We start from the raw sequence: 13,024 nt of genomic DNA, 5'->3' as shown, positions 1-13,024 counted from the left end.
AACCCCCGAGCCTTGGATGATGGTCCCCTGCCTCTCACTTGAAGGCAAGTGTTTCACCTGAGTGCGCCTGAGTGCACTCGACCCAGCCTCCAGCTGTGGCCTGAGCTGCGGTCCCCAGCTCCCCATGCCAGCACCTCAGGTGTGAGTGTTCTCACCCGCCTTGAGCCCCTGGGGCCGAGGGCCGAGAGGCAGGTGCTGAGGGTGCTGAGGGTGCTCCGGGAGGGCAACATCCAGAGCCCTGGTTGCCTTACTAATGACGCCGGCGAAGTGGGGGATCACCTCCCCTTTCCAGGTGTCGCCTGGTAATTGCTGCCCACAGGAGACCTCATTGTCGTCAGAGGAGAAGACTGTCTCTGCGTCGACGTCATCCTCCCCGTCGTTGTCGGGCTTTCTCTTGCTTTCTCTCAACTATGAGAAGCACCATCACTGGGATTGCCACAAGCAACAGCGTAGAAAGCACAGAGGGAAACGGAGAAAGGGATCAGCATCCAGGATGGCTGCCCATAGACAGACACCCACTGATGAACTAGGTAAGTGGATACCAGCTGTAACTCCCCACCTCCCCCCACACACTTTCTGTTAAGCACTTTCTTCTCTCAGATTGTCACACTGCACCCTGACTCAGGTGGAGATCAAACAATCACTGATTCCACGCCAGCAAAGGTGCTTTATAGGTAAACCTGGAGGCGTAACCTGACATGCAGTGGGAGTCATTCGGTACATATGAAATATGTAACAGATAGTCTCGAGACATTAGCGAACCCCATGTATACTTATGGGTGTCTCGTGTGAATCAGCCTTGCACATAACTGCCACATGCATGGCTCCTAACACAGATAATGTAAGTATCTCCCAGTGGTCAGCTTCATCTAAATTTTCAGAAATTTTAGAGGGAGGTGAGTTGAGACGTTGTTCTTTATTCCACTCACGTCCGCTTCAGTGGTTCCTCTCGCTCGCTCTCTCTCAATTGACTGACTTTAAAAAACTGAATGAATACCGGCGACGGTCCACATGTTGCTGAAGTAATTTACGGTTCTATTCGTCACAACAGAATTTGAAGGAAAACAAGGAAGTATGACCCTGATTTTTAAAGTTTATTGAGTCATGCTCAAAATTTGACTTTCTGAATGTGGTTCTTCTCCCGGTTTACATGGAGAAGATCGACACTAGCGATATGTGTCTTTTAGCGGGTTTCTGGTTGACATATTTTGTCACATAATTAACAACTGGAGTCTTTCATGTGGCAGACTGGCATTTCAAACAATAAGATGGATAATAGTGCAGCTTTTTTAATCGCATACGTAATGTGCATTATCCCTCTTATGTTTCTTCTACTGGTTCTGTTTACCTTCTTCTTCTGTGACAGGCTTTCTTGGATGCTTGTTCCGGGGGTCATACGCCAGCACAGCAGCTGCGGAGCATGCGGTTATTGGAGCCGATTAATCACTGTTATCTAGTTAAACTCCGATTAAGTTGTATACATGCCAATGAAAATCAATTTCCAATTGCATTATCTGTCTTAATCGGATAAGGAGAATTCCGATATTAGTCGGAGTAACGCGTTTACGTTCACTTAAGTTGTCCAGTTAGAGTCCAGTTATAATCCAGTTAGAGTGGCTGCTTTTGAGTTCTGTTCAGGGAGGCTCACTATTCCACACTTTGAAAACCCCTGATCTAAGCAATAGACATCTTTGCTTCGACATCTTTGTTTGTGGTTAATTATTTGCCTACTTGGGGTTTGTAACATTTGTGCCATTACTGCAATAGTAAACATGCAAATTATTGTTCCTAAAACTGCTTTCTGAAAATCTCCCTCGAAATTGGAAACACATCTTCACACTCCACATCTGCATAAAAGGTGTCGCAGTTTTGTAATTGTTCCCCTGATACCAGACCAGTGATCTTTTGCCTTATAAGATTCAGAAGGAAGACACCATGATAAAAGGCTCATTCCACAATGCAGTAAAATAACATTACTGCATAATAATAACAAGCTACTAAATTATCATCAGAGAAACTGTTGGTGTCAGACACCTGTTGTGCAATCAAACAAACAAAATACTACAAATAAAAAAGAAATAGAAAAATAGTCATGTATTTAATTGTCACCTCAACACACATATGAAATACATAAAGGGATGCTAGAGTAGTTCAAATATTAAAAAAAGAGAGGGGTGCGCAGGGGGACACAGACAGAGGACATTGGGTATAGAAGACAAAGATGAGTGGCTTGACATTTGTGTATATATGAGAATTATCTCTGCTGTAATTGCTTTCTCACTTGTGCATGTAGAACATGTTTATTCACGCCAGACTTGGTTTATAAAGTCATCCATCATTGTCCGCATATCATCACACAGTTTGTAGCACATATTAAATTTTAATATGAGCGTGTGGTGAAGATAGATGTACATTATGCTGCAAAGGCAACAATTTCCTTCTTTAGATGTCAGGATACACACCCATGTGCATGTATGTGTGTGTGTTTGTATTCAAAGTTGAACACTTTGATACAATGTGGGAATTTAACTATGAGGAATTCTATGGCATTTAGATGCTGTGTACTAATATATTGCTATTACTCTCCTGTGTGCCAGAGCCCATCAGTTTCAGAAGAGCTTCTGCAGACACAGTTTCCGTTGCAAACGTTTTTGTGGGCAGAGGAAATTCAGCTGGTTTCCATGCTAACACAAACCAGTTCAACTTTGCTATCACAATGGACCTCAATTACGAACCGTGCGTACGCACAAATCTGTGCGTGAACCATGCGCACGCACGTTTGATGCACATATCTGGGATTCATCAATTTCATCTTTCCTAAATTTCTTTCCTACCCCGCGAACATATTTCAAACTCCCTCAGACCATGCATTATTATCACAATTAAAATCATCAATCATAGCAATTCAGTTATAGTTTATTAATTTTACAATAGAGAAGACCATATGAAAATGTTCATATTGAAATTTAACACTATTAGCCTATTTACACTATTTATTAAATAGTTTATTGGCCTATAATTGATAAGTGATCCCGAAATATTTGTAGTGCTATGACTGTGTGCATCTGTAATTGATTTAATTGGCATGGAAGATATATAAAGAGTCCAATTTACCTCCACCGAAGTTGAGAGATGGCAGATCTAGCCTTGCTGGAAAATATCGTTGCCCGTGCATTCAGGAGAGAGCGCATCTTCAGGGACCATCAAAACATGTTTTGCGAAAGTGAAGAATGGCTTATGAGTCGTTTCCGACTGCCAAGGCATGTTTTGCTGGAACTGTGCAATTCCCTGGAGCCGCATATCCACTACCCGACACACCAATCAATGTGCAGGTAGATCTGTGACGCTGCCACATCCTCAAAGTTGTGGCCCGTTTGTGGCACGAATCCTTTATCTTACACAACACCACAGTGGGAATGCGTTTGGAGGGGGGATGTAAGGGATGGGTGACTGGTTGGTGAGTAGCTCTTTAAAATAATATCTTAAGTGTAAATCATTTATTGTGTTCATGCTACAATGTGTTGTTATGTGTGCACATATCATAAATCCGACGGTGATTTTAAGTACAAGTACTTTTTTTTGGCGGAGAGTAAGAACATTTCTGCGCACATATTGGTGAATGAGGCCCATCAGGCCTATTCAAACCTTGCATTAGGTTTGATCTGGATCGAGATTGGATCGTATAAAAGAAAAGTGTGAACATCTACGAGATCTGATCTCTGACCACATTTGGATGTGGTCTGACTGGCATATGTCCACGTGTCCTCATTCTTTTGGTGGTGTGGATGTAATGTGATGTTTGTTCATCGTTAATGAGAGCCTTTTGAAACATTCTGTCCTTGTAGCTGTTAGCTAACTAAAAAATAAATAATTAAGTATTTAATATGAGAACACAACTGTAATTCTGTGTTAATTATTGGTGTGGTCATTTTGATGTATGAAAAGCTGTGCGTGGTTAAGTTGCGTATTTCCTCAATCACAGATGTCACCAATATCTACAGCGGGTAAAATAAGTATGAATGCATTTTTCATATTAAACATATTTGGTGCTATTGACATGAAACTACTCAAGTAATCCTTACATAGAAAGAAACCAAAACAAATAGCTTCAGAAATTAAGTTATGTGTAATAATGTGAAATTACACAGGGAAAAAATATTAAACATACTTACTGATATTTATTTAATACTTTGTACAAAAGCCTTTGTTGGTAATAACAGCTTCAAGATGCCTCCTGTATGGAGAAACTAGTCGCATGAATTGCTCAGGTGTGATTTTGGCCCATTCTTATCCACACAAACAGTCTTTAAATCTTAAAGGTTCCATGGGCCTCTTCAATGAACTCAGATTTTTAATTCTTTCCATAGATTTTCAATTGGATTCAAGTCAGGTGATTGGCTGGGCCATTTTAGCAGCTTTATCTTCTTTCTCTGAAGCCAGTTGAGAGTTTCTTTGGCTCTGTGTTTAGGATCATTGTCTTGCTGAAATGTCCACCAACGTTTCATCTTCATCACATAGACGTAGACAGCAGCAGATTTTTCTCAAGAATATCTTGGTACATTTTTCCATTCATCCTCCCTTCAATTATACGAAGTTTGCTAGTACCATATGCAGAAAAACAGCCCCACACCATGATATTCCCACCTCCAAACTTCACTGTCGGTATGGTGTATTTGGGGTAATGTGCAGTGCATTTTGTCCCTAAAACATGGTGTGTGTTATGGCATACAAAGAGTTCAATTTTGCTCTCATATGACCAGACTGTTCTCCCAGTTTTACAGGCTTGTCTAAAACAATTGTACCTGTTAATTCCAGGTCTTTATGAAGCTCTCCACAAGTGGTCCTTGACTCTTGGACAACTCTTCTGATAATTCTTCTCACTCTTCTGTCAGAAATCCTGTGAGGAGCACCTGGTCGTGGCCGGTTGATGGTCAAATGAAGTTCTTTCCACTTCCGGATAATGGTCCCAACAGTGCTCACTGGAATATTCAGAAGTTTAGAAATCCTTCTGTAACCAATGCCATCAGAATATTTTACAACAATAAGGTTGTGAAGGTCTTGAGAGAGTTCTTTGCTTTCACCCATCATGTGATGTTCCTTGTGTGACACCTTGGTAATGACACATCTTTTTTATAGGCCATTAGTTTGGACTGAACCAACTGATATTCATTTGCACTGACAAGGGGCAGGGTGGCTTTCTGATCATAGATAGATTTTATTTCCACGCCTTTTTCCATCTCCCTTTCTGTGTGTGTTCAATACTTTTTCCCTCTGTTATTTTACATTATTACATATAACTTAATTTCTGAACTTATTTGTTTCGGTTTCTTTCTATGTATGGATTACTTGGGTTGTTACCAACACCTGGTGAAAATTTCATGTCAATAGCACCTTTAGAAATATGTTTACTATGAATAATTGTGATGTGTTCAATACTTATTTTACCCGCTGTACCTTTACTTACCTAATGCATATGTACACTTCCAGGGTTGGAGTTATAATGTGATACCCCAGGTCGACCCACCTTTGGTGCACTTCCGCATTGCCAGAAGTCCCGAGTCTAACCTCCCGCTGAGAGTAGTGTGCCTGTTTTGTCCACCCTCTCATACGTCATTGCGTTGACAACGTCATCATTACATACACTACACACAGCGAGATAAACAATGGCATGGTGTATTTCTAACGATTTAATTTTGTTGATGACCTGAAGAATGGACCAGTCAAACCCACGCTCTTTCAAAAGCCTGCTGATATTCAAACAAATCAGTGTCCTGCACAGTGTCCGACATCAGCCGCTGAATCTCCTCTTTTCCACGGCTGCAGAGGAGCTTGCGGATCTTACAGTCTTGCCAGTGCACTGCCATATCGCAATACAAGCTATACAGTGACGTATATATAGTGACGTATATATAGTGCATTCCCCAATCGGTGCGATTTCCCAAACATGATGTAGGAATAAGTCACCTATGCGCTTCCATTAATGATCACGTAACAACACATTTGATTTGTTTGATTAAAAACATAGACAAAAGTCTCTGCCCTATACTAACGATGGATAAATGTTTTTTTTTTTTATCTTGTTCTATGACAGACAGAGTGGACAGATGTTTACTTGACAGGGCATTTGGCTCTTTTATGAACTTATTTAATAATACTGGAATCTGTTGAACGTTACCAGATGCTGTTCTGATATTAAGTGTATGTGAGTAGTGTTATGCCCCATCTAGGGGTGTCTAGGACACAACATGATTTATAATGTAAAGTAAGTTATTTATTTACAACAGAGAAACAAATTAAATTATGACTTCAGGGTGGACCAAGGCCAACATAACAAACAAAACAACCCTATCTTGAAATTAATTCAATAACCTAACAAAATCAAAGAAATGACAACACTTACCTCCCTAACTAAATAAACAGGAGAAAAGATGATAACAAAAATGGCAGTCCACCTCTACAACTTAACAAAGGACCAAACGTTGTGGCTGGTTGAGAGCAGAGGGAGATGAGAGAAAAACCTGCCGCCAGCCCCGGCCACCATCTTGGATCTTTATATAGGCGTCCTCCGTCAGCCGCGGCCAAACAGGGTCCAGGACCGGAGCCTCCCACACCAATCATCTCCTCCGCGCAGCACACACCTGAAACAAACTCATGGGGGCCTACGACTAGAGTGGTAACACCCCCATACCTAAAAATTAGACATCCCCCTATGATGTTTAATTTCTAAGAATTTTACGTAGACCTCGACAAAGCATCGGCCATCACGTTGTCTGTGCCCTTCTTGTGACAAATCTGCAGGTTAAAATCCTGCAGAAGGAGGCACCAGCGCATAACCTGTTGGTTACAATTGCGCATATTTGCAAGGAACACTAAGGGGTTGTGATCAGTGAACACTTGGATTGGCTGCGAACTGGACCCCTGGTGAAGGGAGGCGCGGCGAGGACAGGTGCACTACACAGTAACGCCTTAGTGGATTCAAAAGCAGCTTGGCAAGCAGAGGTCCAAACTAAACTTTTCGGGGGACTAACGAGGCTAGTGAGGGGAGCCACCACATCTGAGAAGTTTCTATAAAATCCTCGATAATACCCACACATCCCAAGGAAGCGGCGCAGGGCTTTCTTGGTCTGGGGGACTGGAAAATCAATAATAGCCTGAACCTTTTCCGTCAAGGGCCGAAACCTGTCCCTGACCCACCTGTTTACCCAGGTACGTTACAGTAGTAGACAACCACGTCGTCTAGATAAACCTCGCAATTTTTAACTCCTACTAAAATGGTGTGCTTGAGATGTTGGAATGTAGCGGGAGCGTTACGCAACCCAAATGGCATGACCGTGTATTGGAGAAAAGGATCGGGGGTAACAAAAGCAGATATTTCGGAAGCCCGTGGGGTTAAAGGAACTTGCCAGTAACCTTTTAACAGGTCCAGCTTTGTTACGAAGGTGGCGGAGCCTACTCCATCCTAGGGAGTGGAAAAGAGTCTGGCTTCGTGACAGCGTTTACTTTACGATAATGATTGCAAAAGCGAGGAGTGTTGTCGGGTTTTGGGACCAACACACAGAGAGAGCTCCACGCACTCATACTGGGGACAGCTAGATTATGTTCAACAAGATAGCTCACCTCTTGTTGCATCACGGCCCGTTTAGTTGGATTTACTCTATAGGTATGCTGCTTAATGGGTTTGTGGCCCTCCACATCAATGTCATGATACAAAACAGAGGTTTGACTGGGATGGTCGGAAAAAAGCAACAAGTTGTCTTCAATCAACGTTATGATATCTGCACGAGTTGACTGAGAGAGATGAGCCAAAAAACCCTTTAAATCACTCAATACCTCTGAGTTTCTTAACCGAGCAGCTGGCATCAAACCACTTTTCTCCAACAACCTGTCATCAGCGAGATGGTATTGGAGGGGCGCAGCAGACACGGTCATCACAGGCCCAGCAGGAGGTGGCGGGGGAACACTCTCTCTGGGAAAGTAAACCTTTAGCATATTTATGTGACATACTCGAGATTTCCTATTCCGATCAGGGATTTGAATCACATAATCGGTGTCACTGATTTTTCTTCCCACTGTGTATGGCCTGGAGAACTGTGTCTGTAAGGTGGATCCTGGTAGTGGAAGCACCACCAAAACTTGTTCACCCGGATGAAACACCCAAAGGACAGACTTTTTGTTATAATGATGTTTCATTTTAGCTTGGCTTTGTGCCAAATTTTTTACGGGCTAACTGACAAGCCTGATGGAGATGCTCCCGAAGAGTACTGACATAGTCCAAGACATTGTGCTCAGTTTTTGGGGACTCTGCCAACCACTTTTCATTAAGAAGACGAAGGGGACCTCGCACTGTATGACCGTAAATCAAATCACATGGACTAAAACCTAAGGAGTCTTGGGGAGTTTCTCGCACAGCAAATAACAGGAGCGGGAGGACCTCATCCCACTCTCTGTTGCACTCGAGGCAGAATTTACGCAACATGGATTTAAGCGTATGATGGAACCGCTTGAGTGCACCTTGGGACTCTGGATGGTAAGGACTTGATTTTACATGTTTAACGCTTAACTCTGTCATCACCTGTGCAAATCTCCCCAAGCACCGGAAGTGGATGCAGAGGTGCAGCTGAACACATTGATTTGGCTTTCCCACAATTTGGCAAGTGTGACAAGCAATGTTATGTTTCAGACGTTGGAATGAGACACTGGAATGTGGAGGGAGAGGTACAGCACAGTAAAGTCTCTGGTCTTTGGTCTGGAGTGCTGAATATCTGACCTGTGGAGTTGTAAGCTACATCTGCTGCTGTGGCCTCATCAACCAGCCCAGTCTTCATGGTCTGGAGTGCTGTGTATCAGACCTGTGGAGCTCCATTAACTACATCTGCCCCAGTCATCATGGCCTCCTCCAGTTGTCCACTCCTACCTAGATGAAAAATTCACCAACCTGCCCAAGATTCCTGTTATACTCACAAACTGTCACAGATCATCAGCTATGTGTTATATTACTAGACCCTACATGTTTCCTTCAGCTTGATGTATATATCTATGACAGAAGTTTGTTTATCTTGTTTCTCCTGCTCTTCTTTTCTCTCTGTCTTCTCTGTTTCTGCCCGGCTGGCCTTCGGCAGATGGGTCCCTCCATATGAGCTGGGTTCTGCTCAAGGTTTCTTCCTGTTAAAAGGGAGTTTTTCCTTGTCACCGTCGCCCTCAGGCTTGCTCTGGAGGTTGCAGGCTGACTGAAAACTGAAAAACTGGAAACTGGAACTGGAAAACTGAATCGAATTGAATTGAATTAAAGTAAGTTATTTATTTACAACAGAGAAACAAATGAAATTATGACTTCATGGTGGACCAAGGCCAACATAACAAACCAGGAGAAAAAACAGGAGAAAAGATGATAACAAAAATGGCAGTCCACTCCTACAACTTGACAAAGGACCAAACGTTGTGGCTGGTTGGGAGCAGAGGGAGATGAGAGAAAACCCTGCCGCCAGCCTCGGCCGCCGTCTTGGATCTTTATATCGGCGTCCTCCATCAGCCGCGGCCAATCAGGGTCCAGGACCGGAGCCTCCCACACCAATCATCTCCTCCGTGCAGCACACACCTGAAACAAACTTATGGCTACTGTTACTGGCTACTGTTAACTGTTACTACTGTTATGACTAGAGTCGTAACAGTAGTATATGTATTTTAATTATTTGATTTATTTCTTTAGGCTTAAGTACTTATTAGTAATTAGTAATTATTAGTCAGTATAGTTCTGCACTATATTGTGAGTGTGAGTGCGAAAAGTTGTTTGTGTTAGCCCTGCGATAGCTTGGCGACCTGTCCAGGGTGTACCCCACCTCTAGCCCAATGACCACTGGGATAGGCTCCAGCAACCCCCACAAACCACGTAGAAGATGAGATGATGAGTTCCATTTGGTACAGTATGAACATGTCCAGTATGGCTTCACAACAGGAAGCATTTTAATCTGGAGCAATTAGCAATTAATACTGTAAGTATGAAAATCATAATATTGAATACAGAATATTGAAATTGTGGGACCTTTTTCTGGGTGATGGTTAAAAGATAATAAGACTCATAATTAGGTTAGGGTAAGGGGTTACACTAGGAAAATGCATTATATCAGTGGAAAGTCTTTTCAAAGATGAAAACACTAGTTTGTGTGTGTGTGTGTGTGTGTGTTGGTAAGATATGCCTAAGATATACCTGCTTACCTCTTCCTTGCACATACATCTCCCACACAAAGCAGCAGAGCAGTGGCTCGGCCATGGAACAAGTTTTCTGTACAGTCATCAGTTTAGAGCATCCACAAGCTTATTGACTGTATCTAGATTAAGACATGAGGACATGCAGGTCTGAGGATCTTACAACAGCTTTGTTCTTTACTTTTTTGTGGAAACATTCAGGTGGATTTCTTTTCACGTAGCGGTCACATACCCAAAGGCATTGTTCACATCAGCAAAATAATCTTCTAAAATAAAGCTGTTATGTGATATCCTGTGTTGTATTGGTGTTCATGTATTATCATAAGGTGCCCATAATATTTTCTCTGGTCCATAAATAGTAGAAGCTCTTGGCCAGTACAGAAAAGCAGGGAGGGGCTGCTGAATGCCAAGGACGAGAGAACTGTGACAGAATTGGGAAGTGCTGGGATAGATTTTTCTTTTCTGCTATTTTTGGGAGGATTTTAGTTTGCAAAGTAAATGCGAAGTGATGGCACTTTGTTGTTCTCTTTTCCAGGAAAAAAGGAGCTGTACACTGTCTAACTATGGGTTTTATGGAAGTTGTGATACAAAGAACATTTCAGTGGATTTCATTTTGGGAAATAATTGTCAGAAAAACTACCATAAAAAAATAAAATAAGGTCAGCATAAATCTATGTATCTGTGTATTTCTGACAGTTTGATACATAGGTCATGCACAAGCATACATCCTCTCTGCCATCTATCCTAATATTCTTCAGACAAGCCCTCTACCTCACTGTTTGTGTCAACAATGGCGAACTGAGGTGGTAAATGATGACATTATGTATCAGCCACTCAAACCACATGATAAATTATCTGGTACAGGGACACAAAACATTTGTCAAAAAACAAACAAACAAACAAACAAACAACAACAACAAACATGAATTCCAATACAGCTAAATTTGTCATTGGAGTTAAACAACAGAAGTTGCTTCTATCAACACAATTTATACGTGAAGCTTCATTTTCCCACTAACCATAAATCTCAAACAATGGTGTATTTCTACAAGTTCTAAATGTTTTAGTTTGAGGGAAAGTCTATCTCAGAGGCCCGTTTCACAAAGCAGGTTTAGTAAAAACTCTGAGTTTATTAACCCTGAAATAAGGGAAACTCTGGGTTTTCCGTTTCACAAAGGGAGGTAACTCAAACCAGAGAAAGTGGGGTAACTCTAGCCTGTTTCACACAGAGAGGTAACTTCAGTTATCAGTCAGTTACCATAGTAACAGACTCTATGAACCTAACCTGGTCGGGACCAGGTTTTACTCCATGGACCTCGAGTTTCTCTCTGTCTCCGCCCTCTTTCAGCCACACACGCCATTTGATTTCCTCTTTCATTTACTCAGTCATAGGCGAGTTGTGTCTTGGGGGGTGGACTCAGAGGATGAGCTCCTTCCAGGGATTGCCTCAGCCACATGCCTTCCAGTATTCTGGTTTATGATATAGATGACAAGACATTTATGTCTGTGAAAACAGCATTATGTTGGGGATAAAACAACTGCACAATCAAATAGCCACTTAATATTTACGTTACAGTGTAAAACATGATCAAAATGGGGTCCCTCCATGCCGAAGTCTTACCTGTTTGAACAATGTTTTTATATTTCATCTTAAGCTGCTGCCAAGTGCACTTCTCCCCCTCGGGATTGCACCTATGAAATAAATGAATAGGCTCCAATTCAAGCAGTTTTCCTCAGTAATATTATTGTGACTGCAAAGGACTACATTTAAACTTACGCACTGACCCGAGCAGCGATGTTCTCCCATCCGGTCTCCCTCTCTTTTACAGTTTCATAGGTGTTGCACTTCTTTCTAAAAAGGTGTTGAAATTCGCCGTATTAGCGCATTAGGATTTCCACTTCGCAGCCCTCCGCTTCCCCGTTGCCATGTTGAATCGTCGAATCGGGGCTCCACTCACTGCATTTACATGCTGAGCTTAATCGAGCTATGCTCAAAAGTCGACTTTCTGACTACAGTCCTTGTCCCAGTTTACATGCAGCGCAAGAAAATCAAATAACTGTTCGCATCCTCACTAGGTGGCGATATGTGTCTTTTCAGTGGGATAATACCATGTTAATACGGCCCAATTTCCGGTTTATCTATTACGCGATATAATAAACAAGAGTTGTTCATGCGGCAGACCGGCATTTCAAACAACAGCCAGACGGATAATACTTAATTTTTTAATCTCATACGTAATGTTCGCGCTACTTCTGGTGCAGGTAAGATCCGCGCTATCCCTCAGACGGTTCTTCTAGCGGCTCCGTTTCTCTTCTTCTTCTTGGATATTTTTGTTCTGGGGTCACACGCCAGCGCAGTGGTTGTGGAGTATGCGCACACGCATTATCCGATGAAAACTCAGATTCCAATCGCATTGTTTGGGTGTCTCAATCGGATAATGAGAACTCCGCTTTTAATCGGAGTAATATGTTTACCTGTACTTACGTTCTCCTGTTGTAGTCCAATTAAGGCAATAATTCTTTTTTTTCACATGAATGTAAACGCACTGATTGATGCTCTCAATGCTTTGGTACTGCTGGGTTTCCCCTGACGATACCGCTGTGGAAGCTCGAGCTCACCAGGACAGCGTTTGGTCACCCAATCTAGTTGTGCGGAGTCGCATCCAAGGAGTTCCCACAAGTAGACCATCACCTTCATATTTGAGCAGAGTTGATGATTGTATTATAACTAAAGAAACTTTAACACATCTAAATCATTAATTTAAGAAATTAGGTTCTGTTTGTGTTCTCATTTTTGTTCATACTTCTCACTTTCGTTAAA

At 42.2% G+C, this 13,024-nt stretch overlaps 1 long non-coding RNA gene across 1 annotated transcript; it reads right to left on the bottom strand.

Moving 5' to 3' along the window:
* Nucleotides 1-11,411: 11,411 nt before the first annotated feature.
* On the bottom strand, nucleotides 11,412-12,190 carry LOC124996227. Its single transcript, XR_007110821.1, has 3 exons — nucleotides 11,989-12,190; nucleotides 11,825-11,895; nucleotides 11,412-11,707 (listed from the first exon to the last, which is right to left on the bottom strand). It is a non-coding gene; the product is annotated as an uncharacterized LOC124996227 (long non-coding RNA).
* Between the last annotated feature and the right edge of the window lie 834 nt (nucleotides 12,191-13,024).

Source organism: Mugil cephalus, chromosome 1, assembly GCF_022458985.1.
Source record: "Mugil cephalus isolate CIBA_MC_2020 chromosome 1, CIBA_Mcephalus_1.1, whole genome shotgun sequence".
Taxonomy (NCBI): domain Eukaryota; kingdom Metazoa; phylum Chordata; class Actinopteri; order Mugiliformes; family Mugilidae; genus Mugil; species Mugil cephalus.
Note: the sequence above shows the minus strand (reverse complement) of the source record. Positions and strands in the feature narration are given on the sequence as shown.